The sequence below is a fragment of the Nycticebus coucang genome, chromosome 10 (genome assembly GCF_027406575.1).
Source record: "Nycticebus coucang isolate mNycCou1 chromosome 10, mNycCou1.pri, whole genome shotgun sequence".
Taxonomy (NCBI): domain Eukaryota; kingdom Metazoa; phylum Chordata; class Mammalia; order Primates; family Lorisidae; genus Nycticebus; species Nycticebus coucang.
The window spans coordinates 34,196,310-34,223,969 of record NC_069789.1 but is presented as its reverse complement, the minus strand read 5'-3'; the positions used below and the strand labels follow the sequence as shown (position 1 = coordinate 34,223,969).

Here is a 27,660-nt window from a genome sequence, read left to right as displayed (position 1 = left end):
ACTGAGGTCTGTGTTTCCTTGATGACTGTCTCTCCGGGTTTTTCTAGTCTCTAGAGGCTGCCTGTGTTCTTTGGCATGTGGCTCCTTTCTTTATCTTCAAAGCCAGCAATGGGGGAGGAGGAGTTAAGTCATGAAGTCAGTCTCTAACTTTGAATTGTTCCCGCCTCTTCTTCTGTCTCCTATCTCTGACTAACTCTTCTGCCAACCTCTTCCATTTTTAAGGCATATGTGATTACCTTGAACCCACTGGAGTAATCTGAGAAAATCTCCTATTTTAAGATCTATCACCTTAATTTCACGTACAAAGTCCCTTTTGCCAAGTTAGGTAACATGGTCACAGATTCCCAGGATTGGAGGGCCATTATTTGCCTACCACATATGCTTTATTTGCTTTAGTTTTGTCTTAAAACATTTCAATACACTGATTTCAAAACAGCCTCTTAAAACCAGAGAAGATAGATAAAACAAGCAACAGAGGAACAGGAGCATGTGATATTGTGATAGCTGGTACCAAATGGCTATTGGAAGGAGTTGGAGTTAAATGCAGTTACCACTTACACCTCTTCCAGAGTATAAAAACTCAATTCTCTGATTTGAGTGATTTGCTTTTCATCCCTGAGACTTGTTTGTTTTCCTACCTCTCTTGTTGTTTACGGTGTTTACTCCCATTTAAAGTGCCGTTTGGCTTTCTCTCTTCATATCCAAATCCATCATGGTTGTGCTCTTAGGTTCTACATCTTTTGGAGCTGCCTGTGACTTCAGAAATCATGCTGACCTCCTCTCTCTGAACAGAAATCACTGGATATATTTATTCAGCACTCAGTAGCACACTACTCTTACTACTTTTCACACCGTACCTTTTCTCTCCAGTTGAATGTCTGCTTTCTCAAGTGCAAGGGCACTGCCCTGGACTTTATTGCTTTCATGACATCTAACATCTCCTAGGGACTGTAAAGTCATTTTAAGACACCTTCAAGTCTATACATGCCTGTTTTTCTTCAGTCAGTGCATGCCCTGATATACTGCTGGTGTTACACCCTTGTGTACCAAAAGGGTGGTTGTTTCTGAACAATTTCCAACTTTGTTGAATATAGCAGGCACTTAATAAGCATTTTATGGATAAACTTAGAACAGTAAAATAAAGAAAATGTTGGGTATAAAGATTTTTGGGAATTTAAAATCTGAACTAATTTGAGATTATAACTTTATTACTGTATATCAGTTATGCATATTAAGATTTTTTTTTTTTTTGAGATAGAGCCTCAAGCTGTTGCCCTGGTAGAGTGCTGTGCCATCACAGCTCATAGCAACCTCCAACTCCTGGGCTCAAGTGATTCTTCTGCCTCCACCTCCCAAGTAGCTGAGACTACAGGCGCCTGCCACAACGCCTGGCTATTTTTTGGTTGCAGCCATCATTGTTGTTTGGCGGGCCGGGCTGGATTCGAACCCGCCAGCTCAGGTATATGTGGCTGGCACCTTAGCTGCTTGAGCCACAGGCGCCTAGCTGCATATTAAGATTTTTAACACGTTGCTAATGATTCCTCCTGAGGGAAAGAACTGGCAATATATATTTTAGTACTCCTCCCTTCCTGTCTTATACTGTCGTGTGTATGGTGGTTATTCAGGAAATATTTGTTCCTTGATTGGATTCTTCAAACTGTAATTTTTCATGAAAATAAAATACACACATGGGGTGTACCAATAGAACATGTGGTCACTTAAAGTTACATAACCACTAAAACTTAAATTTTAGTTTGGTTGAGGGCATGAATTAGATTTGATTGTCATATTCTCTAGGTTTTTGTAATCTTTTTTTCCTGGCATGTTTGCTATAGAATTTAGACTCTAGGTATACAATGGACATGATAAAGTGTTAATTTAATGAAATTATAATGTTAATTATTTCTCAGGTGAATGCGGAACATTGAGACAAGAATCATGCCATATATCTCCAGTATTAACTCAGGCAGTGGAAGCCCTGCAGGATGGACCTGTGTTGTGTATGTTGGTGACTTTCTTCTTCCTTTTAACTCTTCTTTTTTCTTTTTATTAAAACTCATATGATAGTGAGAAGTGACTTTCTACTAATTAAAAAAGAAACTGTACTTTTCCTTTGATAATTTACATTATTTTTTAGTATTATCAAATTTATAATTTGAGTAATATTCATAATTTACAGTGATACTTTCATCTCAACTTGCATGTGTATCATTGGCATATTGGCTTATTTGACTATTACATGATGTAGAATACAGTATGGAGAGGAAAATCAAGGTGTCCCTGTATCTAGACTACCTCTTATTTATGTGGAGGTCAGGGGCTTTCCACAGTCTGTCATCTCATTTAACTCTGTTGGAATTCTAAGTAATTAAAATTCCTGTGTCAACCATGCCTGGGGAAAAGGAAGTTATATTGGAACTATAGGAAATAATTACCCAGAGTTGAAAAAAACGAGTATTTAATATCAGTGTTCTATTAATACAATTCAAGAAAAGAGAGGGTTCAGGTCTTTGATGGGGTAATGCTTTAGGTAAGAATCCTGTACATTTTATTTATTTATTTATTTATTTTTGAGACAGAGTCTCACTATGTCACCCTTGTAGAGTGTTGTGGCATCACAGCTCGCAGCAACCTCAAACTTCTGGGCCCAAGCAATTCTCTTGCCTCAGCCTCCCAAGTAGCTCAGAGTACAGGCACCTGCCCCTACACTCAGCCACCTTTGGATTGCAGTTGTCATTGTTATTTAACAGGCCCGGGCCCGGGCTCGAACCAACCAGCCTCAGTGTATGTGGCTGGCGCCCTACTCACTGAGCTACAGGTGCTGAGCCAGAATCCTGTACACTTTAAACTTGTTGATATCCATTTTTCATTTTGTACAAGGTGGCCATAAATTTCGTGGGCAATTTAAATAGCTGCACATGAACTTTATGGCTACCCTGTATTTTAATTTTCTTTTTTTGTTTCTCATAAAATAGTAAGTAAATTCTTCTTCTTTTTTTTTTATGCCCAGGGTGGTATAAGAATTAAACTTTAGGTAATGAATGGGTTGATGATAATTCAGGAAACAGGAAACTAGGGGACTCTTACCAAGGTATTAAATCCTGTTGTAAATCATCCCTTTTAGATATTGCTTATATTATTTTTTAGAAGATTTCTCCATTATATTCTGACTGGGAATGTTACTTATTTTATAGTAAGTTTTCAGAACACAAATGCTGTAAAAACTATGTAAAATAATAACACTCAAGAGCCGCTTTCTGAGTACTGTGTGTTAAGCACCATTCTAAGTGCTAAAGACACATCAGTAAAGCATTGCCCTCAAGCTGCTTTATTTTATGGTACCAAACATAAACAAATGCATTTTAATCAACTATATTGATTATATAGGATAAGGTTGTGTCCCAGATGCCATGTGGAGGAAGTATTCTGGGGTAAGGGAAAGAGATAATATCTCAGAAAGTTTCATAAGGGAAGTAGGTATAAAGTGAGTGGTGATGGTTGACTACACATTTTCTTAGAAGAAAAGTTAAGACAGGCTCCGAGCTCATAGGTCAGTGGTTAGGGCACTGGCCAGATAAACCTGGGCTGGAGGGTTTGAACCAAAAAATGCCTTCATACGCTCAGCAGCTCCCCCAGCTCAGTGATTATGGTGCCGGCCACATACACCAAGATTGGCAGGTTCCAACCTGGCCCAGGCCTGCCAAACCACAAAGACAACTACAACCAAAAACTATCTGGGCATAATCCCACCAATCACCCATGGTGCATCTTACAAGGGTATATGTGAAACTTAGTAAATGTGGAATGTAAATGTCTTAGCACAATAACTAAGAAAATGCCAGGAAGGCTATGTTAACCATTGTGATGAAAATATGTCAAACAGTCTATGAAGCTAGTGTATGATGTCCCATGATCATATCTATGTACACAGCTATGATTTAATAAAAAAAAAAATAGCTGGGCATTATGGTGTGCACCTGTAGTCCCAGCTACATGGGAAGCTGAGGTAAGAGAATCACTTAAGCCCAAGAGTGTGAGCTGTAATGTCATGGCACTTTACCAAGTACAACAAAGTGATACTCTGTCTCAAAAAAAGAAAAAAAATGCCTTTGTAGGTTTTGGGCACCTGAAAAAGATAGCTAACTTCTACCATGCAAATACATTTTTACCAAGTTATAATCCTTGATGAACACTTGGAAAGGAGCAACATTGAATAACGATTTCATAAAAAGGTGGGCTCTTGAGTCAGATTTATTGGACAAGGCCTTAAACCCGGATAAGCTTTCACTTTCCTTGGCTGTCCAATGAGTATAATAATAATGCCTATTTGACAGAGTTTTGTGAAGACTCAGTTTGTTCATATAGGTGCTTAGTAGTTTATACTGCTTGGCACATCACTAAATTATTTGTATTATTTTTATTTTGAAAGGAGGTGACTAGAAAGCTCTCCACTAAAGAAGAATATATTTAAGGCCTACCTTTTAACGAGGAAAAAAAAATCAAAAGACAAAGAATGGGGCTATAATAGAGAAACAAAGGTTTCTCTCTGAAAGGCATATGTCAGGGAATGAGGGCAACAATGGCAATTGGAGAGACTTTAAGTAGTGTTTGGGCTTGGCACCCATCCCTCATGGTTAGGGTGCCGGTCACATACACCAGAGGTAGCAGGTTCGAACCTGGCCTGGCCAGGCTAAACAACAGTGACAACTGCAACAACAACAACAACAACAACAAATAGCTGGGAATTGTGGTGGGTACCTATTGTCCCAAGTACACCTATTGTCCAAGTACAGGTAGGAGAATTGCTTGGGCCAAGGAGTTTGAGGTTGGTGTGAGCTGTGACACCACAGCACTTTACTGAGGGTGACATAGTGAGACTCTGTCTCAAAAAAAAAAAGTTTGGATGTTGAATGGGGAAGTAAGTTATTTAAGACCAGATGATTAAGGTGAGATAAATGCCAAAAAACAGAAAATTGGCTTTTCCTTCTGTAGTCCTCTATTTCTAAGAGGGTTTCCTTATTTAGGAAAAAAAAAATTAATGCATCCTATTAACAAGCAGATGGAATTCTGTGAACTTCGTAAGTAATCTAAAAATGTTTCACTATTTATTATTGTTTCTCAGATGTGTAGGTATAAAGTGTAAGAAAATGTCAATTATGGAAGGTGATACTCAGTGTTTCTTGGGAGTAATCACTGGAATGTTAATACATTATTTAGTTTTAGTGAATCAAGTATAGAAATTTCTTTAAAAAGAGATTTAACATAGACTCAGTGCCTGTTACACAGTGGTTATGGTGCCAGCCACACACACAGAGGGAACAGGGTTGGAACCCAGCCCGGGCCAGCTAAACAACAAGGACACCTGCAACAACAGAAATAGCTGGAGACCTGGGGAAAGATGGTGGCTGAGTAACAGCTTCTGGGCAGCCGGGCACAGTGAGAATGGTGAGAGAAAACTCTAGGCATCTCTGGCCAGTGGGTTTTGCCCAGAGACTTCCCTTTGGTGACAAAGGAAGCTGATAAGAGACTTCTGAACCCCACAAGGAGGACAGAAGTGGTGGAAAATTGGCAAGTGGTAGGTGCATTTGTTCAATTGGAGGCTTCCCACAGCTGTACGCATAGCAACAGCGAGACTGCAGGCAGGAAAAGCCTTACCTGTGGGCTGTTTTGGTTTTCTTGGACTTGGGCACTAGATTGAACTGCCTTGGGAGATCTTCGGCCAGTGTGTGCAGATGACTGGGCATTGTCTGGGGCCCTGGTCTGAGCCACTGAGCCCAAAAGGAGCTAATATTGTTCAGTTGTGGGCTGGCCGCACAGTTGTTGTGGGAGAGCTGCCCCTGTGTGTTGCAGTGCAGAGATCAGCCTGGAGACCTTGGGCTATCAATCTAGTGACTGAGCTGCCCAAAGGTGAGTACTGAGATGCTAGGGAAGTGTAGAGATCCAAGTGTGGCAGATTAACAGCCTTGGCCCTCAGGGGCATAGTGGGAGAGTGGACTTGGTGCACTGGATAAGCAGACAGTGACACCAGGAGAGATCCCAGGGATAAGTGATTTCTTTGGAAAGCTTCTGCTTGGCCAAGGTTCATAGTTTGGAGTGTCTTTTAAGTGGGCTGAGGAGACTTTTGGGCTCCCAAGCCTGCAGGGTCAGAGAGATCAGCAGAGGCCTCCAGTCTCCATCTCATACAGCTGTATCAACATTGTGATTAACATCTTATACCTCAGAAGATCACCTGTTGACCTGACAATATTCAGCAAGATATATATAGTGTTTGGTTCTTTGGTTTGGGGGGTTTTGTTTTTTGTTTGTTTGTTTGTTTGTTTGTTTTCTTTTTTTTTAATTTCAATATTTTTCCTTGGCATTTTTTTCCTTTTTATTTTTTTCACTATTCTAGTTTAAATACAATTTTTCATTTTTGCCTTCTTTAACACTTAGAATTTCATTTTTGCTAGAGCCTATTATTTGTTTCCCACCCCCTAATATTATCCCATAAAGGTTTTTTCTTGTTTGTTTCTGTTTAATTTATAGTATTTTTGGCTTTCTTCCCTACCTGGTGGAGGTGGGGTACTGTGTCTGATGCAGCTGGCAAAGAGCTGTTGACCTCAAGGGAATCACCCAATCCAGCACCCCCAGAGGTTGGGGCTCTTCAAGGTTGGGTCATAGTACCCTACTATACACCTATATTACTCCTGTTTCTTTCCTTTGGTGCCTTTCTTCTTTTTGTCAATATTTCCATTTACTCACCCTCTCTTCTTTCTCTTTTTTATTTCTTTTTAAAATCTTTTTTCCCTTCTTGCTCTTCAATTTTCTCATCTTTCTACTCCCGTACCAAAATAACTCATTAAAACTTTAGGCCAGTGGCACAGTAACTTAAAGAGCAAGAAGAAGTGAAAGGACAATTAGGGTAAGGAAATAGATACAAGAAACCACTCATGAAGAAGAATCATCAGAAAAATCCTGATAACATGAAATACCAGTCCAGAGTAACCCCTTCTAGGGATCATGAGGTAGCTACAGCAGAGGATTCCTCCTATAAAGAATTGTTAGAAATGACAGAAGGGGAATTTAAAATATAGATGATGAAAACAATGAAGGATATTTCTGAGAAAGTGGAAAACAATCAAAAAACAATGAAGGAAATTGCTGAGAAAGTGGAAAATAATCAAAAGGAAATTCAAAAACAGAATAAAATAAGGGATGAAGGATATGAAGAATATAGAAAGGATATAGCAGAGCTGAAGGAACTGAAGCAGTCAATTAGGGAACTTAAGGATGCAATAGAAAGTATCAACAACAGATTAGATCATGCAAAAGAAAGAATCTCAGAGGTAGAGGATAAAGCTCTGGAGATAACTCAGTTAAAGAGGCAGAAAAGAAGAGAGAGAAAGCAGAACGTTCACTGACAGAATTATGGGACTCTATGAAGTGTTCAAACATACAAGTTATAGGTACCCCAGAAGGGGAAGAAGAATGCCCCAGAGGAATGGAAGCCATTCTAGAGAATATTATAGATGAAAATTTTCCAAATATCACCAAAGATTCTGACATACTCATTTCAGAGGGATATTGGTCCCCCGGTCACCTCAATTCAAATAGAACCTCTCCAAGGCACATAGTGATGAATCTATCTAAAGTCAAGACAAAAGTAAAGATTTTTCAAGCTGCCAGGAGTAAGCGCCAATTGACCTACAGGGGCAAATCTATCAGGGTGACCGTGGACTTCTCTAATGAAACTTTTCAAGCCAGAAGACAATGGTCATTTGTCTTTTATCTACTTAAACTCCAAATTTCCAGCCCAGAATTCTATATCCTGCTAAGCTAAGCTTTAAAATTGATGGAAAATTCAAATCTTTTATTGATATGCAAACATTGAGGAAATTTGCCACAGCAAGACCAGCTTTACAGGAAATATTTCAACCTGTTCTATACAATGACAATTACAATGGACCTTCAGCAAAGTAAACAGCAGGAAATTAAAGGACAGAACCTAGTTTCCACAATGATGCAAAAGACAAAACTAAGCAATGGACTTTCACAAAATAACATGGATAGAATGCTACCATACTTATCCATTATCTCAATAAATGTCAATGGCTTGAATTCCCCATTGAAGAGGCATAGATTGGCTGATTGGATTAAAAAACACAAGCCATCTATTTGCTGTCTGCAGGAAACACACCTCACATCAAAAGACAAATTAAAACTCAGAGTTAAGGGTTGGAAGTCAATTTTTCAGGCAAAAATGATGATGGGTTGGATGTGGGAAGAAATAAAAAAAAATCATTAACCTCCTTGAGTATAACAACAATGAAGACACAAGTTACCAAAACCTATGGGATACAGCAAAAGCAGTCCTGAGAGGAAAATTTATTGCTTTAGAAGCCTACATTCGAAGAACAGAAAGAGAGCATATCAACAAACTCACAAGCCATCTGATGGAATTGAAAAAAGAAGAACAATCTAAGCCTAAACCCAGTAGAAAAAAAGAAATATCCAAAATTAAATCAGAAATTAATGAAATTGAAAACAAAAGACTCATTCAGAAAATTAATGAAACAAGGAGTCGGTTTTTTGAAAAAATAAAATAGATAAACCTTTGGCCAGACTAACAAGAAAAAAAAAAAGTAAAATCTCTAGTAACCTCAATCAGAAATGACAAAGGGGAAATAACAACTAATGCCACAGAGACACAAGAGATTATCTCTGAATACTACCAGAAACTTTATGCCCAGAAATTTGACAATGTGAAGGAAATGCATCAATATTTGGAATCACACCCTCTCCCTAGACTTAGTGCAGATGAAATCGATCTCCTGAACAGACCAAATTCAAGGACTGAGATCAAAGAAACAATAAAAAAATTTTCCAAACAAAAAAAATGCCCTAGTTCAGATGGCTTCACACCAGAAATTTATCAAACTTTCAAAGAAGAGCTTACTTCTGTACTGCAGAAATTATTCCAAAAAATTGAGGAGGAAGGAATCTTCCCCAACACATTCTATGAAGCGAACATTACCCTGATACCAAAATCAGAAAAAGACCCAACTAAAAAGGAGAATTTCAGACCAATTTCACTAATGAATATAGATGCAAAAATTCAACAAAATCTTAGCCAATAGATTACAGCTTATCATCAAAAAAGTCATACATCATGATCAAGTAGGTTTTATCCCAGGGATGCAAGGCTGGTTTAATATACGCAAGTCTATAAACGTTATTCACCATATCAACACTAGCAAAACCAAAAACTATAGGATCCTCTCAAAAGATGCAGAAAAAGCATTCAATAAAATCCAGCATCCTTTTCTAATTAGAACACTGAGGAGTATAGGCATAGGTGGCACATTTCTGAAACTGATCAAAGCTATCTATGACAAACCCACAGCTAATATTTTACGGAATAGAGTAAAACTGAAAGCTTTCCCTCTTAGAACTGGAACCAGACAAGGTTGTCCTCTGTCACCATTACCATTCAACATAGTGCTGGAAGTTCTAGCCAATACAACTAGACAAGACAAGAAAATAAAGCGCATCCAAATCGGAGCAGAGGAGGTCAAACTCTCCTTTTTGACTGATGATATGATCTTATACTTAGAGAATCCTAAAGACTCAACCACAACACTCTTGGAAGTCATCAAAAAATACAGTAATGTCTCAGGATATAAAATCAATGTCCACAAGTCAGTTGCCTTGGTATATGCCAACAACGGCCAAGATGAGAGGTTAACTAAGGACTCAACTCCCTTCACCATAGCCCAAAAGAAAATGAAATACTTAGGAATATACCTAACAAAAGAGGTGAAGGAACTCTATAAAGAAAATTATAAAACCCTAAGAAAGGAAATAGCAGAGGACATTAACAAATGGAAGAACACACCATGCTCATGGCTGGGAAGAATAAACATTGTTAAAATGTCTATACTTCCCAGAGCAATTTACAGATTCAACACCATCCCTATTAAAATACCAACATCCTACTTTCAAGTCTTGGAAAAAATGATTCTGCATTTTGTATGGAGCCATAAAAAAGACCCATATAGCTAAGGCAGTTCTTAGTAATAAAAACAAAGCCAGGGGTATCACCATACCAGATTTGAGGCTGTATTACAAGGCCATAATGATCAAGACAGCATGATACTGGCACAAAAATAGAGATATAAACATTTGGAATTGAATAGAAAACCAGGAAATGAAACCAACAACTTATAGCCACCTAATCTTTGATAAACCAAACAAGAGTGTCCACTGGGGGAAAGATTCCCTATTTAATAAATGGTGCTGGGAGAACTGGATATCCACATGTAAAGATCGAAACTGGACCCATGCCTTTCTCCACTCACAAAAATTGATTTAAGATGGATAAAGGACTTAAATTTAAGTCATGAACAATAAAAATCCTCAAGGAAAGAATAGGAAAAACACTGGAAGATATCAGACTGGGGAAAGACTTCATGAGGAAGACTGCCATGGCAATAGCAACAACAGCAATAATAAACAAATGGGATTTAATTAAACTGAAAAGCTTCTGTATAGCCAAGGAGACAACAACCAAAGCAAATAGACAACTTACCCAATGGGAAAGGATATTTGTATATTTGGAATCAGACAAATGCTTAACAACCAGGATCTATACAGAACTACAATTAATCCACAAGGAAAAACAAAAACAAAAACAATCCCGTACATCAATGGGGAAGAGAGATGAACAGAATCTTCTCTAAAGACGACAGATGAATGGCCAGCAAACACATGAAAAAATGCTCATCATCCCTAATTATTAGAGAAATGCAAACTAAAACCACCCTGAGATATCATCTAACTCCAGCGAGAATGGCCTATATCACAAAATATCAAAACTGCAGATGCTGGCACAGATGTGGAGAGAAAGGAACGCTTTTACACTGCCGCTGGTACTGCAAACTAATACAACCTTTTTGGAAGAAAGTATGAAGAAACCTCAAAGAACTCAACCTACACCTCCCATTTGATCCTGCAATCCCATTACTGGGCATCTATCCAGGAAAAAAAAAAAAACTTTTATTATAAAGACACTTGTACTAGGCTGTTTATCACAGCCCAATTTACAATTGCTAAAATGTGGAAACAACATAAATGTCCTTTAACTCAGGAAGGTTTGGTAAGCTGTGGTATATATATATATATATATATATACCATGGAATATTATTCAGCCATAAAATGGAGATTTTGCAACATTTGTACTAATCTGGATGGAGGTGGAACACATTATTCTTAGTGAAGCATCACAGGAATGAAGAAGTATGAATCCTATGTATTCAATTTTGATATGAGGACAATTAATGACACAGTGGGGCCTGGGGGAAAGGGAGACTAGACAGAGAAGGAGGGAGCGGGTGAGGGAAAGGAAAAGAAGAAGAAGAAAAAAAAAAGACAAGAAAATAAAACAGTGACTAATTCTCACATAAATTGTATTTACTTTTGACCAAAGTACATTACTTAAATATTAATTTTTAATTCAACTTGTTAATATGTTGTTTGGGATATTGCATTCTCATTTATAAGTGAAATATGTTTGTAATTTCCCCTTTATAATAATATATTCTCTCCAATTTTAATATCAGGTTTACTCAGATAAAGTAGAATGATTTCGAAGTATTTCTTCTTTTTCTATTGTCTATAAGATTTGGCATGATCTGTTTTTGAAATTATCTTTTACTTTAATTTATAAATATTAGTCGTCTATTTTTTGAGACTTAAAAAAAATAATAATAAGTTAACTGATGACTCCATACTGAATCTCAAAGTCAAAGCATTCTATAATAGACATACTCTTATTTGACAATATGAATGTTACTTTCTTTGCATTATTATTATTATTGCTTAATATTTTGATGCAGCAATTCTCTGATTTCTTTTCTGATGTATTTATGTTCATTCATTCTTTATGAGGTTTTTGTTTCTATTCCTCATCTTAAACATTGTTGTTATTAAATTTTAAGCCTCTTTAATTTTGTGAAGGAAAAAAATGGAACCCTAATAAACACATGTATGTGTAAAAAAAAAATAGTCGGGCATTGTTTTGGGCACCTGTAGTTCCAGCTACTACCTGGGAGACTGAGGCAAGAGAACTGCTTGAGCCCAAGAGTTTGAGGTTGCTGTGAGCTATGACACCACCACACTCTACCAAGGGTAACATGGTGAGACTCTGTCTCAAAAATAAAACACAGATGGGTGGCACCTGTGGCTCACTAGGTAGTGCACAGAATGTTGGGTTTGAACCCGGCCCTGGCCAACCTGCAAAACAAAAAAATAGCCAGGCATTGTGGTGGGCACCTATAGTCCCAGGTATTCAGAAGGCTGAGGCAAGAGAATTGCCTAAGCCCAGGAGTTGGAGGTTGCTGTGAGCTGTGTCTACACAGCACTCTACCAAGGGTGATAAAACGAGACTCTGTCTCAAACAAAAAAAAAAAAGAAAGAAAGAAAGTAAGAAAGAAAATAAATAAAAATAAAAATAAAGGGATTTACTATAAAGGGAAGTGGAAAAACTAGGCAATTTCTTTGGTAAATCTTCAGAATATAAGTTATTAAAGTGTGTAATAATGGCCATATTGCTGACATTTCTTCAATATCTATATATTATTTATATATATATATATTTTTTTTTTTTCTTTTTGAGATAGAGTCTCACTATGTCACACTAAGTAGAGTTCTCTGGCATCACAGCTCACAGCAACTTCAAACTCCTGGGCTTAAGTGATTCTCTTGCCTCAGCCTCCCGAGTAGCTGGGACTACAGGGGCTTGCCACAATGCCCAGCTATTTTATTTTTGTTGCTGTTGTTGCTATTGTTGCTGTTGTTGTTGTTGTTGCAGTTTGCCCAGGACTAGTTTCGAACCTCCACCTTCAGTATATGGGGCTGGCGTCCTACCCACAGAGCCACAAGTGCCATCCCCCCTTTCTTAGGATTTTCTGTTGAAACTTTTGGGGTGAGGGTGTGGGTTTAAACTTTTTACAGTTATTGCCATGTAGTCTTTTTAAAAAAGCAGCATTGGTAAGGCTGGATGTGGTAGCACACACTTGTAATCCCACCACTCTGGGAGGACAAGGCAGGTTGATTGCTTGAACTCATAGGTTTGAGTCCAGCCTAAGCCAGAGTGAGACCGCTGTCTCTAACAATAGTTGGGCATTGTGGCAGGAGCCTTTAGTTTCAGCTACTTGGGAGACTGAGGCAAGGGAATCGATTGATCCCAAGAGTCTGAGGATGTGTGAGCTGTGATGCCACAGCACTCTACCAAGGGTGACAAAGTGAAACTCTGCCCCCCCAAAAAAATAAAAGCAGCATTGGTTATACCCCTAACAACAGTGCATGGGAGTTACATTTGGCTACTCTGTGTAATACCAAATATTGTCAATGTAAAAAAAAAAAACATTGTTTTTAAACAGAGTCTTACTATGTCGCCCTTGGTAGAGTGCTGTGGCATCACAGCTCACAGCAACTACAAACTCTTGGGTTTAAGTGATTCTCTTGCCTCAGCCTCGCAAGTAGCTGGGAATACAGGCACCCACCACAACAGCTGGCTATTTTTTTTTTTGTAGTTGTTAGTTAGCAGACTCTGCTGGGCTTGAACCCACCAGATCCAGGGTATGTGGCTGGTGCCCTAACCACTGAACTATGGGCACAGAGCCATGTCAATTGAAAATTTAAAAAATGCTTCTCTGATGAATTAAAATAATTTTAATTTAATTTGTATTTATTGGGGAGGAGACAAGATGGCTGACTGAAGCCAGCTTTCCACAGAGGCTCCCGTTCAGAAGTAGAGTTAAAGGACAAAAATTCAGCAAGTAACCTGGTGGATTTGAGCTGCACTAAGAGAGAAGGTTGTAGAACGCACGTCAACACCGCTGAGGCGAGCTGCAACCACAAGGATACAAACAAAAGGTACAAAATCCATCACCAAGCGTATGGGAGTCCCCTCCCCCATGAGAACGGCTCAGAGTGCCCCACAAACAACTGGGCAGAGTTCAAAGGTCCTCCCACTACACTCCACGGGAGATACCCTCTAAAAACTGGACCTACCTCCCCTACTAAGGTGCCACGGCGTCCTCCTGCCAGGCATAAAACTGTATAAACTGTATATAGTCTCTACGTGGAATTCTGAGCTCCCAGCACTCCCCTTCACTCACACTGCGGTCTGGAGGCCAGTTCCAGTAGGTCAGTGGAGAGGGGACTGCACCAGAGTGGCAGTTCCCTGAGGCACAGTGCGACAGCGGTCTTTTGGTGACAATACGGCCAGGCATAAAACTGTGTAAAGCTGTGTGTGTTCTCTGCCCACAACCCCAAGCTTCCAGCACTCCCTGCGCTCCCCTCTGCTCTCACTCCAAGGTCTGGAGGCCTGTCCCCCAGGGGTCCAGACTCTTGGGCAATTGCTCGAGGGATGTAGACAGTGCTGGACTGCAGCCGGTTGGTGCAGACTCTGGGATACGGGAGCAGAGAGAGGACGGTTGGCCGGAGGGGAGCTACACCGGAGCAATGGTTGCCTGAGCCATAAGGCAGCAGCCCTCTTTTGCTAGCAATACGGCTCACTACAGAATATTCTGAAGCCACACCCCCTGTCTCCCTGGGCAACCAGAGACTCTGAGTTTGCCTGAGGCAACTCCAACTTGCAAACCAGGAAAACTCCCAGGGCGGGGCTGACCCAGAGGTCCGCTTTACTAAACCTAAGACGCACCTGGCCCTCAGGGGATCGTCAGCCTATAGACAATACAAGAGCAAAGACAAGCTGATTTGGAACTCAATTCAGCTTCTCTTCTGCAGGAAATGCAGAGTTCTTCTGTTCTGTTCTGTTCCCGTATCAGTAACATTATTCAGGGGTGAGACTGGACCTGAGAGAAAACCCCTCAACCTTCATCTAGCGCCCGAGGTTGTCAGGCCTCACCTCCTCCTGCTGGAGAGAGGCAGAGCGCAGCGGCCTGGCAGACTTCCTTGTGATTCAGGCAGGTACAAACTCCTGGAGTACCGATTCACTACAGGCAAATGGGTCAGCCAACTGCAGGGCTATCAGTGACTGGGTGTGAAGTGACTCAAGGTGAGGAAAGAGGCAGCAACCTTTCCAGACTGATTTAAAGGCTGGGTGGCTTCTCCTGACTCCATACAGCACTGGAGCAAGCCACACCAGAGTACTCACCAGGCCCCTGTGATCCAGTTCCCAGAGACCTCATAAACTTTCTCACCCGAGAAAGGTGCAGACTGAGACAGTTGATTTCGACATTTTTGAACTGAACCAATCACCTGCAGACAAATCAGATGGTGCCCTAGGTGCACGGTGGTAGGAAGGTTTGATTTTTCTTTTCCAACTGTTTGCTAGTGGGGGGCGGGGTGACTCAATTGCTGATATTTCTCCACAGCTGAGACTTCAATCCAAAGTATCTGTTTCACTAGGGTGGAACAGAAACCAGCTGAAAACAAGGCAGAACCATTTAGCCCCACCACACCAGACAGGGCCCCAGTTTCTCAGTCCACAACACTGTACGGGCCCTCGATAAAGCCCCAGGGGAAAAAATCAGAGGGAGTAAAACAACCATGGGGCGGAATCAGCGGAAAAACTCTGGTAACATGAATAACCAGAATAGATCAACCCCCCCAAGGAAAGATATGGCAGATGCAATTGAAGATCCCATTCATAAACAACTGGCTGAGATGTCAGAAATCAAATTCAGAATTGGATTGCAGACAAGATTAACAAAGTGGAATTAGGAATTCGAGGAGAAATTCAAAAGTTGTCTCAAGAATTTAACGAATTTAAAGACAAAACCACCAAAGACTTAGACACACTGAAGCAAGAATTTGCAGCCCTCAAAGATATGAAAAATACAGTAGAATCCCTCAGTAACAGAATGGAGCAAGCAGAAGAAAGGATTTATGACATCGAAGATAAAGCCTTTGAATGCTCCCAAACTCTCAAAGAGGAAGAGAAATGGAGAGCAAAAATGGATCACTCTCTCAGAGAGCTCTGGGATAATTCGAAGAAGGCGAATATCCAAATCATAGGAGTTCCAGAAACAGATGAAGTGGCCTCGCTGGGCACAGAGGCCCTTCTGCATGAAATTATGAAAGACAATTTTCCAGACATGCCTAGAGATTCTGAAATTCAGATAGCGGACAGCTTCAGAACCCCAGCACAACTCAACCCCAATAAGACATCCCCAAGGCATATCATAATTAACTTCACTAAAGTTAATATGAAGGAGAAAATCCTCAAAGATGCCAGGAGAAAGAAAACCATTACCTTCAAAAGGAAGAATATTAGAATGACTGCAGATCTCTCTGCTGAAATTTTTCAAGCCAGAAGAGGATGGTCACCGACTTTTAATCTCCTAAAGCAAAATGACTTTCAACCCCGAATCTTGTATCCACCTAAACTGAGTTTTATTTATGATGGAGAAATTAAATACTTTAATGACATTCATATGTTGAAGAAATTTGCCATAACCAAACCAGCTCTTAAGGATATTCTCAGACCTATCCTCCATAATGACCAACCCAATCCTATACCACAAAAGTAAACTCACTCAGAAACTTCGGATCGAACTCCAATTTACACACTGGTGAAAGGATTAAAAATAGCCACTGGACTTTTGAAAAACTCGATACCCAAAACTTCACCAGACTTATCAATATTTTCCATTAATGTGAACGGCTTAAACTGTCCTCTAAAGAGGCATAGGTTAGTTGACTGGATACAAAAACTCAGGCCAGATATCTGTTGCATACAAGAGTCACATCTTAACCTAAAAGACAAATACAGACTCAGGGTGAAAGGATGGTCATCCATATTTCAGGCAAATGATAATCAGAAAAAGCAGGTGTTGCAATTTTATTTGCAGATACAATAGACTTTGAACCAACAAAAGTAAGGAAGGACAACAATGGTCACTTCATATTTGTTAAGGGTAATACTATGATGAGATCTCAATTATTAATATCTATGCACCCAACCAGAATGCACCTCAATTTATAAGAGAAACTCTAACAGACATGAGCAACTTGATTTCCTCCAGTTCCATAATCGTCGGAGATTTCAACACTCCTTTGGCAGTGTTGGATCAATCCTCCAACAAGAAGCTGAGAAAAGAAATCTTAGATTTAAACCTAACCATCCAAAATTTGGATTTAGCAGACATCTACAGAACATTTCATCCCAACAAAACTGAATAAACATACTTCTCATCAGCCCATGGAACTTACTCCAAAATCGACCACATTTTAGATCACAAGTTTAACCTCAGTAAATTTAAAGGAATAGAAATTATTCCATGCATCTTCTCGGACCACCATGGAATAAAACTTGAGCTTAGTAACAACAGGAATCTGCATACTCATACAAAAACATGGAAGTTAAATAACCTTATGCTGAATTATAGCTAGGTCAGAGACGAGATTAAGAAAGAAATCGCCAATGTTTTGTAACAAAACAACAATGAGGACAAGAACTATCAGAACCTCTGGGACAACGCAAAGGCAGTTCTGAGAGGGAAATTTATAGCACTGCAAGCCTTCCTCAAGAGAACGGAAAGAGAGGAAGTTAACAACTTAATGGGACGTCTCAAGCAACTGGAAAAGGAAGAATATTCCAACCCCAAACCCAGTAGAAGAAAATAAATAACGAAAATTAGAGCAGAATTAAATGAAATTGAAGACAAAAGAATAATACAACAGATCAATAAATCAAAAAGCTGGTTTTTCGAAAAGGTCAATAAACTAGATAAACCTTTGGCCAACCTAATAAGGAAAAAAAAAGGAAAATCTCTAATCTCATCAATCAGAAACAACAAAGACGAAATAACAACAGACTCCTCAGAAATCCAAAAAATCCTTAATGAATATTACAAGAAACTTTATTCTCAGAAATACAAAAATCTGAAGGAAATTGACCAATACTTGGAAGCACATCACCTTCAAGGACTTAGCCAGAATCAAGTGGAAATGTTGAACAGGCCCAAATCAAGTTCGGAAATAGTATCAACTATACAAAACCTCCCTGAAAAGAAAAGCCCGGGACCAGATGGTTTCACATGTGAATTCTACCAAACCTTTAAAGAGGAATTAGTACCTATATTACTTAACCTGTTCCAAAAGGTAGAAAAAGAAGGAAGACTACCCAACACGTTCTATGAAGCAAACATCACCCTGATCCCCAAACCAGGGAAAGACCCAACAAGAAAAGAAAATTATAGACCGATATCACTAATGAATATAGATGCAAAAATATTCAACAAGATCCTAACAAACAGAATCCAGCAACACAGCAAACAAATTATACATCATTACCAAGTCGATTTTATCCCAGGATCTCAAGGCCGGTTCAATATACGTAAATCTATAAATGTAATCCAGCACATAAACAAATTAAAAAACAAAGACCATATGATTCTCTCAATCGATGCAGAAAAAGCTTTTGATAATATCCAGCATCCCTTCATGATCAGAACACTTAAGAAAATCGGTATAGAAGGGACATTTCTTAAACTGATAGAGGCCATCTACAGCAAACCCACAGCCAATATTATATTGAATGGAGTTAAATTGGAATCATTTTCACTCAGATCAGGAACCAGACAAGGCTGCCCATTGTCTCCATTGGTTTTTAACATTGTAATGGAAGTCTTAGCCACTGCAATTAGGGAAGAGGAGGCGATCAAGGGTATCCATATAGTGTCAGAAGAGATCAAACTTTCACACTTCGTGGATGATATGATAGTATATCTGGAAAACACTAGGGACTCTACTACAAAACTCTTAGAAGTGATCAAGGAATACAGTAGAGTCTCAGGTTACAAAATCAATATTCATAAATCAGTAGCCTTTATATATACCAACAACATTCAAGTTGAAAAAACAGTTAAAGACTCTATTCCATTCACAGTAGTGCCAAAGGAGATGAAATATTTGGGAATTTATCTAACAAAGGACGTGAAAATCTCTATAAAGAGAACTATGAAACTCTAAGAAAAGAAATAGCTGAAAATATTAACAAATGGAAAAACATACCATGCTCATGGCTGGGAAGAATCAACATAGTTAAAATGTCTATACTACCCAAAGCAATATATAATTTCAATGCAATCCCTATTAAAGCTCCAGTGTCACACTCAAAGATGTGGAAAAAACAATACGTCGTTTTATATGGAATCAGAAAAAACCTCGAATAGCCAAGACATTACTCAGAAATAAAAACAAAGCAGGAGGAATTACACTACCAGACCTCAGACTATACTACAAATCGATAGTGATCAAAACAGCATGGTATTGGCACAAAAACAGAGAGGTAGATGTCTGGAATAGAATAGAGAATCAAGAGATGAATGCAGCTACTTACCATTATTTAATCTTTGACAAGCCAATTAAAAACATTCAGTGGGGAAAAGATTCCCTATCTAACAAATGGTGCTGGGTGAACAGGCTGGCAACCTGTAAAAGACTGAAAGTGGACCCACACCTTTCACCGTTAACTAAGATAGACTCTCACTGGATCAAAGATTTAAACTTAAGACATGAAACTATAAAACTACTAGAGGAGAGTGCAGGGAAAACCCTTGAAGAAATCGGGATGGGCGAGTATTTTATGAGGAGGACCCCCCCGGGCAATTGAAGCTGCTTCAAAAATACACTATTGGGATTTGATCAAACTAAAAAGCTTCTGCACAGCCAAGAACACAGTAAGTAAAGCAACCAAACAGCCCTCAGAATGGGAGAAGATATTTGCAGGTTATGTCTGCAACAAAGGTTTAATAACCAGAATCCACAGAGAACTCAAACGCATTAGCAAGAATAGAACAAGGGATCCCATCGCCATCTGGGGAAGGGATTTGAAGAGAAACTTCTCTGAAGAAGACAGGTGTGCGGCCTTCAGACATATGAAAAAATGCTCATCATCTTTAATCATCAGAGAAATACAAATCAAAACTACTTTGAGATACCATCTAACTCCAGTGAGACTAGCCTATATCACAAAATCCTAAGACCAGAGATGTTGGCGCGGATGTGGAGAAAAGGGAACACTTTTGCACTGCTGGTGGGAATGCAAATTAATACATTCCTTTTGGAAAGAGATATGGAGAACACTCAGAGATCTAAAAATAGATCTGCCATTCAATCCTGTAATTCCTCTGCTGGGCATATACCCAGAAGACCAAAAATCACATCATAACAAAGATATTTGTACCAGAATGTTTATTGCAGCCCAATTCATAATTGCTAAGTCATGGAAGAAGCCCAGGTGTCCATCGATCCAAGAATGGATTAATAAATGGTGGTATATGTACACCATGGAATATTATGCAGCCTTAAAGAAAGATGGAGACTTTACCTCTTTCATGTTTACATGGATGGAGCTGGAACATATTCTTCTTAGTAAAGTATCTCAAGAATGGAAGAGAAAGTACCCAATGTACTCAGCCGTACTATGAGACTAATTTAGGGTTTTCACATGAAAGCTATAACCCAGTTACAACCTAAGAATAGGGAGAAGGGGGAAAGGGAGGGGAGGGAGGGGGGAGGTGGGTAGAGGGAAGGGGATTGGTGGGATTACACCAGCGGTGCATCTTACAAGGGTATATGTGAAACTTGGTAAACGGTCTGTGAAGCTAGTGAATGATGCCCCATGATCATATCAATGTACACAGCTATGATTTAATAAAAGAAAAAAATTGTATTTATTTCAATACTATAGTTTATTTCATCAAGTACTGTGTTTTTACATTTTTTTTTTAGGTATTGATAGTATGTAAAGGGGGTCCCCACTTGTGCAATTAGCGCACAGTGTTTATTTAAAGTGTTTAAAGAAATAGTGGCTGAAAATCTCTCATACTTAGCAGAAGACAATACTACACATTCAGGTATCTGAGTTAACATCAAATAAGAGAAATCCAGGGTTAGTGCCTGTAGCTCAGCAGCTAGGGCACCAGCCACATACAGCAGAGCTGGAGGGTTCAAATTCAGTCCAGGCCTTCCAAACAATGATGCCAACTACAACAACAACAAAAAATAACCCAGCGTTGTGGCAGGGGCCTGTAGTCTCAGCTACTTGGGAGGCTGAGGGAAGATAATTGCTTAAGCCCAAGAGTTTGAGACTGCTGTGAGCTGTGACACCACTGCATTCTACCCAAGGCAACAGCTTGAGACTGTCTCCAAAAAAATCATCATCATAAGAGAAATCCAGAGACCTTCATACTGAAGGCACAGCATAATTAAATTTTGGGAAATTATAGATAAGAAAAAAAATCTTCATAGCAGCCAGAGGGAAAGTACATATCACCTACAAGGAGTGACAGTGGAATCTCACCTGAGGCTGTGGCCCAAAAGGAAGTAGTTCATGTTTTCAGGTACTGAAAGAAAAGGAGCATGAAGTAAAAATTCTATATGTAGCAAAAATATATTTATAAAAGAAGGAAAACTAAAGCCATCATTAGACATGAAAACTAAGAAAATGTTGACAAAGCTACCTTTAAAAAAAATGGCTAGAGAGGTGAGGCCCATAGCTCAGTGGGTAGGGCACCAGCCACATACACAGAGACTGGAGGATTCAAGCTGGCCTGGGCCTATTAAACAACAATGACAACTGCAAACAAAAAATATCTGGGCATTGTGGCAGATGCCTATAGATCCAGCTTCTGAGGCCAAGTTAAGAGAACCACTTAAAACCCAAGAGTTTGAGGTTTCTGTGAGCTGTGATGCCACAGCACTCTACCAAGGGCGATATAGTGAAAGTCTGTGTCTGGAGTAAAATAAAAAATGGCAGGCGGTGCCTGTGGCTCAAAGGAGTAGGGCGCAGGTCCCATATACTGGAGGTGGTGGGTTCAAACCCGGCCCCGGCCAAAAATTGCAAACAAAAAATGGCTAGAGGAAGTTCTCTAACTAGAAAGGAAATAACACAAGAATACTTGGGCTGCACTCAGTGGCAGAGCAAGGAGCAGGCGGCCACCGCCATATCCCACCAGACCAGCATCCAAGCAAGTGAAGATGTTAAAGATATCTTTGCCAGAGCCAGAAACTGAAAGTACAGGCTTCTGAAAATATCTATTGAAAATGAGCAACTTATCTACAGAGCAGAGATGATTATTGTTTAAAAATAAATAAATAAAAGAAGAAGGAAAGAAAGGAAAGAAAATGAGCAACTTATGACTGCATCATGTTGTCAGCCTTCAGGTTCCTGGAATAAGGATAATGATTTCTTTGTTTTACCTCTGTTGAGGGACTAACAGCCATGCTGTATATTATTCAGGTTAGATTCTCAGAATGCCCAGGATTATGAATGGATGTTCATTGCGTTGTCTCCAGAACATTCTCATGTTCGTCAAAAAATGTTGTCTGCAGGCACAAGAACAACTCTGAAAAAGGAGTTTGGAGGTGGCTACATTAAAGATGAAGTATTTGGAGACTCATTCCAGTAATCCTATCTCTCTGGTAGGCTGAGGCAGGTGGATTGTTTGAGCTCAAGAGTTGGAGACCAGCCTGAGCAAAAACAAGACCCTGTCTGTACTAAAAATAGAAAAATTGAGGCTTGGCACCTGTAGTACAGTGGTTACAGAGCCATCTATATGCAGCGAGGTTGGCAGGTTCAAACACAACCCGGGGCCAGCTAAGCAACAATGACAACTGCAACGAAAAAATAGCCAGGCGTTGTGGCAGGTGCCTGTAGTCTCAGCTACTTGGGAGACTGAGGCAAGGGAATCACATAAGCCCAAGATGTTGAGGTTGCTGTGACCTGTGATGTCATGGCACTCTCTCCAGGGTGACATACAGAGTCTGTCTCAAAACAAACAACAAATATATATATAACCTGAGCCAAGAGGATTGCTTGAGTCCCTGTTGGAGGTTGTTGTGGGCTATGATGCCAGGGCACTCTACCCAGGATGACAGCTTGAGACTCTGTCTCAAAAAAAAAAAAAAGTATTTGGAACAGTAAAGGAAGATGTATCATTACATAGATAAAAAGCATATTTGCTGCCTCAGTCTTTCCCTGCCCCTTGACTACAGCTGACAAAGAATTACAACAGATTAAAATTAATGGGGTGCAAACTGATGGGGGTGTGGACACTGAGCATCAGACACTACAAGGAGCAGCATTCCCTATTTCTGAAGAAGCTTTTCAGAGTTTGGAAAAATTGAATAACAGCTCAACTATGTGCAATTGGAAATAGATATAAAAAAATGAAGTTATAATTTTGGCCAGCAGAACTAAAAGATTTGCCAAAGAGGATTCCCAAGGATTCATCATGTTACCATTTATTTATGTATAAACATTTCCATGAAGGATACTATTTAGATAGAGTCCATAGATTTTATTTATTCAATGCCAGGATACACATGCAATATAAGAGAATGGATGCTATATTCTAGCTGCAAGAGCCCTCCACTAGAAATGGTCGAAAGACAACTACAAATGGATGTAATCAGAAAGACTGAGATAGACAATGGGGATGAATTGACTGAAGACTTCCTTTATGAAGGAGGGCTTCCCTCCAAAAAAGTTGTACTAATTTGCAGTCCCACCAGCAGTATAAAAGTTCCTTTCTCTCCACATCTGCACCAGGCACCTGCAGTTTTGAGATTTTGTGATATAGGCCATTCTCGATGGGGTTAGGTGATATCTCAGGGTGGTTTTAATTTGCATTTCTCTAATAATTAGGGATGATGAGCATTCTTTCAAGTGTTTGCTAGCCATTTGTATTCATCTTTAGAGAAGATTCTATTCATCTCTCTTCCCCATTGATGTTGTGTTTTGTTTTGTTTTTCTTCTGGATTAGTTGAAGTTCTATATAGATCCTGGTTATTAAGTGTTTGATTCAAAATATGCAAATATCTTTTCCCATTGGGTAGTCTGTTTGATTTGGTTGTTGTCTCCTTGGCTGTACAGAAGCTTTTCAGTTTAATTAAATCCCATTTGTTTATTATTGCTGTTGTTGCTGTTGCCATAGCAGTCTTCCTCATGAAGTCTTTCCCCAGGCTGATATCTTCCAGTGTTTTTCCTATTCTTTCTTTGAGGATTTTTATTGTTTCTTTTATTTATTTATTTATTTAATTTATTTATTTTTATTAAATCATAGCTGTGTACATTAGTATGATAATGGGGCACCATACACTTGGTTCATAGATCGTTTGACACATTTTCATCACACTAGTTAACATAGCTTTCGTAGCATTTTCTTAGTTATTTTGCTAAGACCTTTACATTCCATATTTACTAGGATTCACATATACCCCTGTAAGATGCACTGCAGGTGTAATCCCATTAATCCCCCTCCCTCCAACTACCACCCCCCTCCGTCTCCTCCCTTTCCCCCTTCTCCCTATTCTTAGGTTGTAACTGGGTTATAGCTTTCATGTGAAAACCCTAAATTAGTCTCATAGTATGGCTGAGTACATTGGGTACTTTTTCTTCCATTCTTGAGACACTTTACTAAGAAGAATATGTTCCAGCTCCATCCATGTAAACATGAAAGATGTAAAGTCTCCATCTTTCTTTAAGGCTGCATAATATTCCATGGTGTACATATACCACCATTTATTAATCCATTCTTGGATCGATGGGCACTTGGGCTTTTTCCATGACTTAGCAATTATGAATAGGGCTGCAATAAATATTCTGATACAAATATCTTTGTTATGGTGTGATTTTTGGTCTTCTGGGTATATGCCCAGTAGAAGGATTACAGGATTGAATGGCAGATCTATTTTTAGATCTTTAAGTGTTCTCCATATATCTTTCCAAAAGGAATGTATTAATTTGCATTCCCACCAGCAGTGCAAAAGTGTTCCCTTTTCTCCACAATCACGCCACCATCTCTGGTCTTGGGATTTTGTGATATAGGCTAGTCTCAGTGGAGTTAGATGATATCTCAAAGTAGTTTTGATTTGTATTTCTCTGATGATTAAAGATGATGAGCATTTTTTCATGTCTGAAGGCTGCGCACCTGTCTTCTTTAGAGAAGTATCTCTTCAAGTCCCTTGCCCAGCCTGCGATGGATCCCTTGTTCTTTTCTTGCTAATGCGTTTGAGTTCTCTGTGGATTCTTGTTATTAAACCTTTGTCGGAGACATAACCTGCAAATATCTTCTCCCATTTGAGGGCTGTTTGCTTGCTTTACTTACTGTGTTCTTGGCTGTGCAGAAGCTTTTTAGTTTGATCAAGTCCCAATAGTGTATTTTTGAAGCAGCTTCAATTGCCTGGGGGGTCCTTCTCATAAAAAAACTCGCCCAACCCAATTTCTTCAAGGGTTTTCCCTGCACTCTCTTCTAGTATTTTTATAGTTTCATGTCTTAGGTTTAAATCTTTAATCCAGTGAGAGTCTATCTTGGTTAATGGTGAGAGGTGTGGGTCCAGTTTCAGTCTTCTACAGGTTGCCAGCCAGTTCACCCAGCACCATTTGTTAAATAGGGAATCTTTTCCCCACTGAATGTTTTTAATTGGCTTGTCAAAGATTAAATAACGGTAATTAGCTGGATTCATCTCTTGGTTCTCTATTCTGTTCCAGACATCTACTTCTCTGTTTCTGTGCCAGTACCATGCTGTTTTGATCACTATCGATTTGTAGTATAGTCTGAGGTCTGGTAGCATGATTCCTCCTGCTTTGTTTTTATTTTTGAGTAATGTCTTGGCTGTTCGAGGTTTTTTTCTGATTCCATATAAAATGAAGTATTGTTTTTTCAAGATCTTTAAGGTATGACAGTGGAGCCTTAATGAGGATTGCGTTGAAATTATATATTGCTTTGGGTTGTATGGACATTTTAACTATGTTGATTCTTTCCAACCATGAGCATGGTATATTTTTCCATTTGTTAACATTCTCAGCTATCTCTTTTATCAGAGTTTCATAGTTCTCTTTATATAGGTCTTTCACGTCCTGTGTTAGATAAACTCCCAAATATTTCATTTTCTTTGGCACTACTGTGAATGGGATAGAGTCCTTAATTGGTTTTTCAACTGGACTATTTTTGGTATATATAAAGGCTACCAATTTATGAATGTTGATTTTGTAACCAGAGACACTGCTGTATTCCTTGATCACTTCTAAGAGTTTTGTAGTAGAGTCCCTAGTATTTTCCAGATATACAATCATATCATCTGCAAAGAGTGAAAGTTTCATCTCTTCTGACCCTATGTGGATACCCTTGATCTCCTTTTCTTCCCTAATTGCCGTGGCTAAGACTTCCATTACAATGTTAAAGAGCAATGGAGACAATGGGCAGCCTTGTCTGGTTCCTGATCTGTGTGGAAATGATTCCAATTTAACTCCATTCAATATGATATTGGCTGTGGGTTTGCTGTAGATGGTCTCTATCAGTTTAAGAAATGTCCCTTCTATACCAATTTTCTTAAGTGTTCTGATCATGAAGGGATGTTGGATGTTATCAAAAGCTTTTTCTGCATCAATTGAGAGGATCATATGGTCTTTGTTTTTTAATTTGTTTATGTGCTGAATTACATTTATAGATTTACGTATATTGAACCAGCCATGAGAACCTGGGATAAAACCGACTTGATCATGATGTATGATTTGTTTGATATGTTGCTGGATTCTGTTTGTTAGAATCTTGTTGAATATTTTTGCATCTATATTCATTAGTGATATTGGTCTATAATTTTCTTTTCTTGTTGGGTCTTTTCCTTGTTTGGGGATCAGGGTGATGTTTGCTTCATAGAACGTGTTGGGTAGTCTTCCTTCTTTTTCTACCTTTTGGAACAGGTTGAGTAATATAGCTCCTAATTCCTCTTTAAAGGTTTGGTAGAATTCTGACGTAAAACCATCTGGTCCCGGGCTTTTCTTTTTAGGGAGCTTTTGTATGGTTGATGTTATTTCCAAACTTGATATGGGCCTGTTCAACATTTCCACTTGATTTTGGTTAAGTCTTGGAAGGTGACGTGCTTCCAAGTATTGGTCAATTTCCTTCAGATTTTCGTATTTCTGAGAGTAAAGTTTCTTGTAATATTCATTAAGGATTTTTTGGATTTTTGAGGTGTCTGTTATTATTTCGTCTTTGTTATTTCTGATTGATGAGATTAGAGATTTTACTCTTTTTTTCCTGATTAGGTTGGCCAAAGTTTTATCTATTTTGTTGACCTTTTCAAAAAACCAGCTTTTTGATTTATTGATCTGTTGTATTGTTCTTTTGTTTTCAATTTCATTTAGTTCTGCTCTGATTTTGGTTATTTCTTTTCTTCTACTGGATTTGGGGTTGGAGTGTTCTTCCTTTTCCAGTTGCTTGAGATGTCCCATTAAGTTGCTTACTTCCTCTCTTTCCGTTCTCCTGAGGAAGGCTTGTAGTGCTATAAATTTCCCTCTTAGAACTGCCTTTGTGGTGTCTCAGAGGTTCTGATAGTTCGTGTCTTCATTGTCGTTTTGTTCCAGAAATTTGGCAATTTCCTTCTTGATCTCATCTCTGACCCAGCTATCATTGAGCATAGGGTTATTTAACTTCCATGTTTTCGTATGTGTATGCAGATTCCTGTTGTTACTCATCTCAAGTTTTATTCCATGATGGTCCGAGAAGATGCATGGAATAATTTCTATTCCTTTAAATTTACTGAGGTTAGACTTGTGACCTAAGATGTGATCCATTCTGGAGTAAGTTCCGTGGGCTGATGAGAAGTATGTGTATTCAGTTTTGTTAGGATGAAATGTTCTG

At 39.1% G+C, this 27,660-nt stretch overlaps 1 pseudogene; it reads left to right on the top strand.

Moving 5' to 3' along the window:
- The window catches only part of LOC128596381 (set1/Ash2 histone methyltransferase complex subunit ASH2-like), a 98,338-nt pseudogene extending 75,913 nt beyond the window's left edge, over window positions 1-22,425 (top strand).
- The last annotated feature ends 5,235 nt before the right edge of the window (window positions 22,426-27,660 follow it).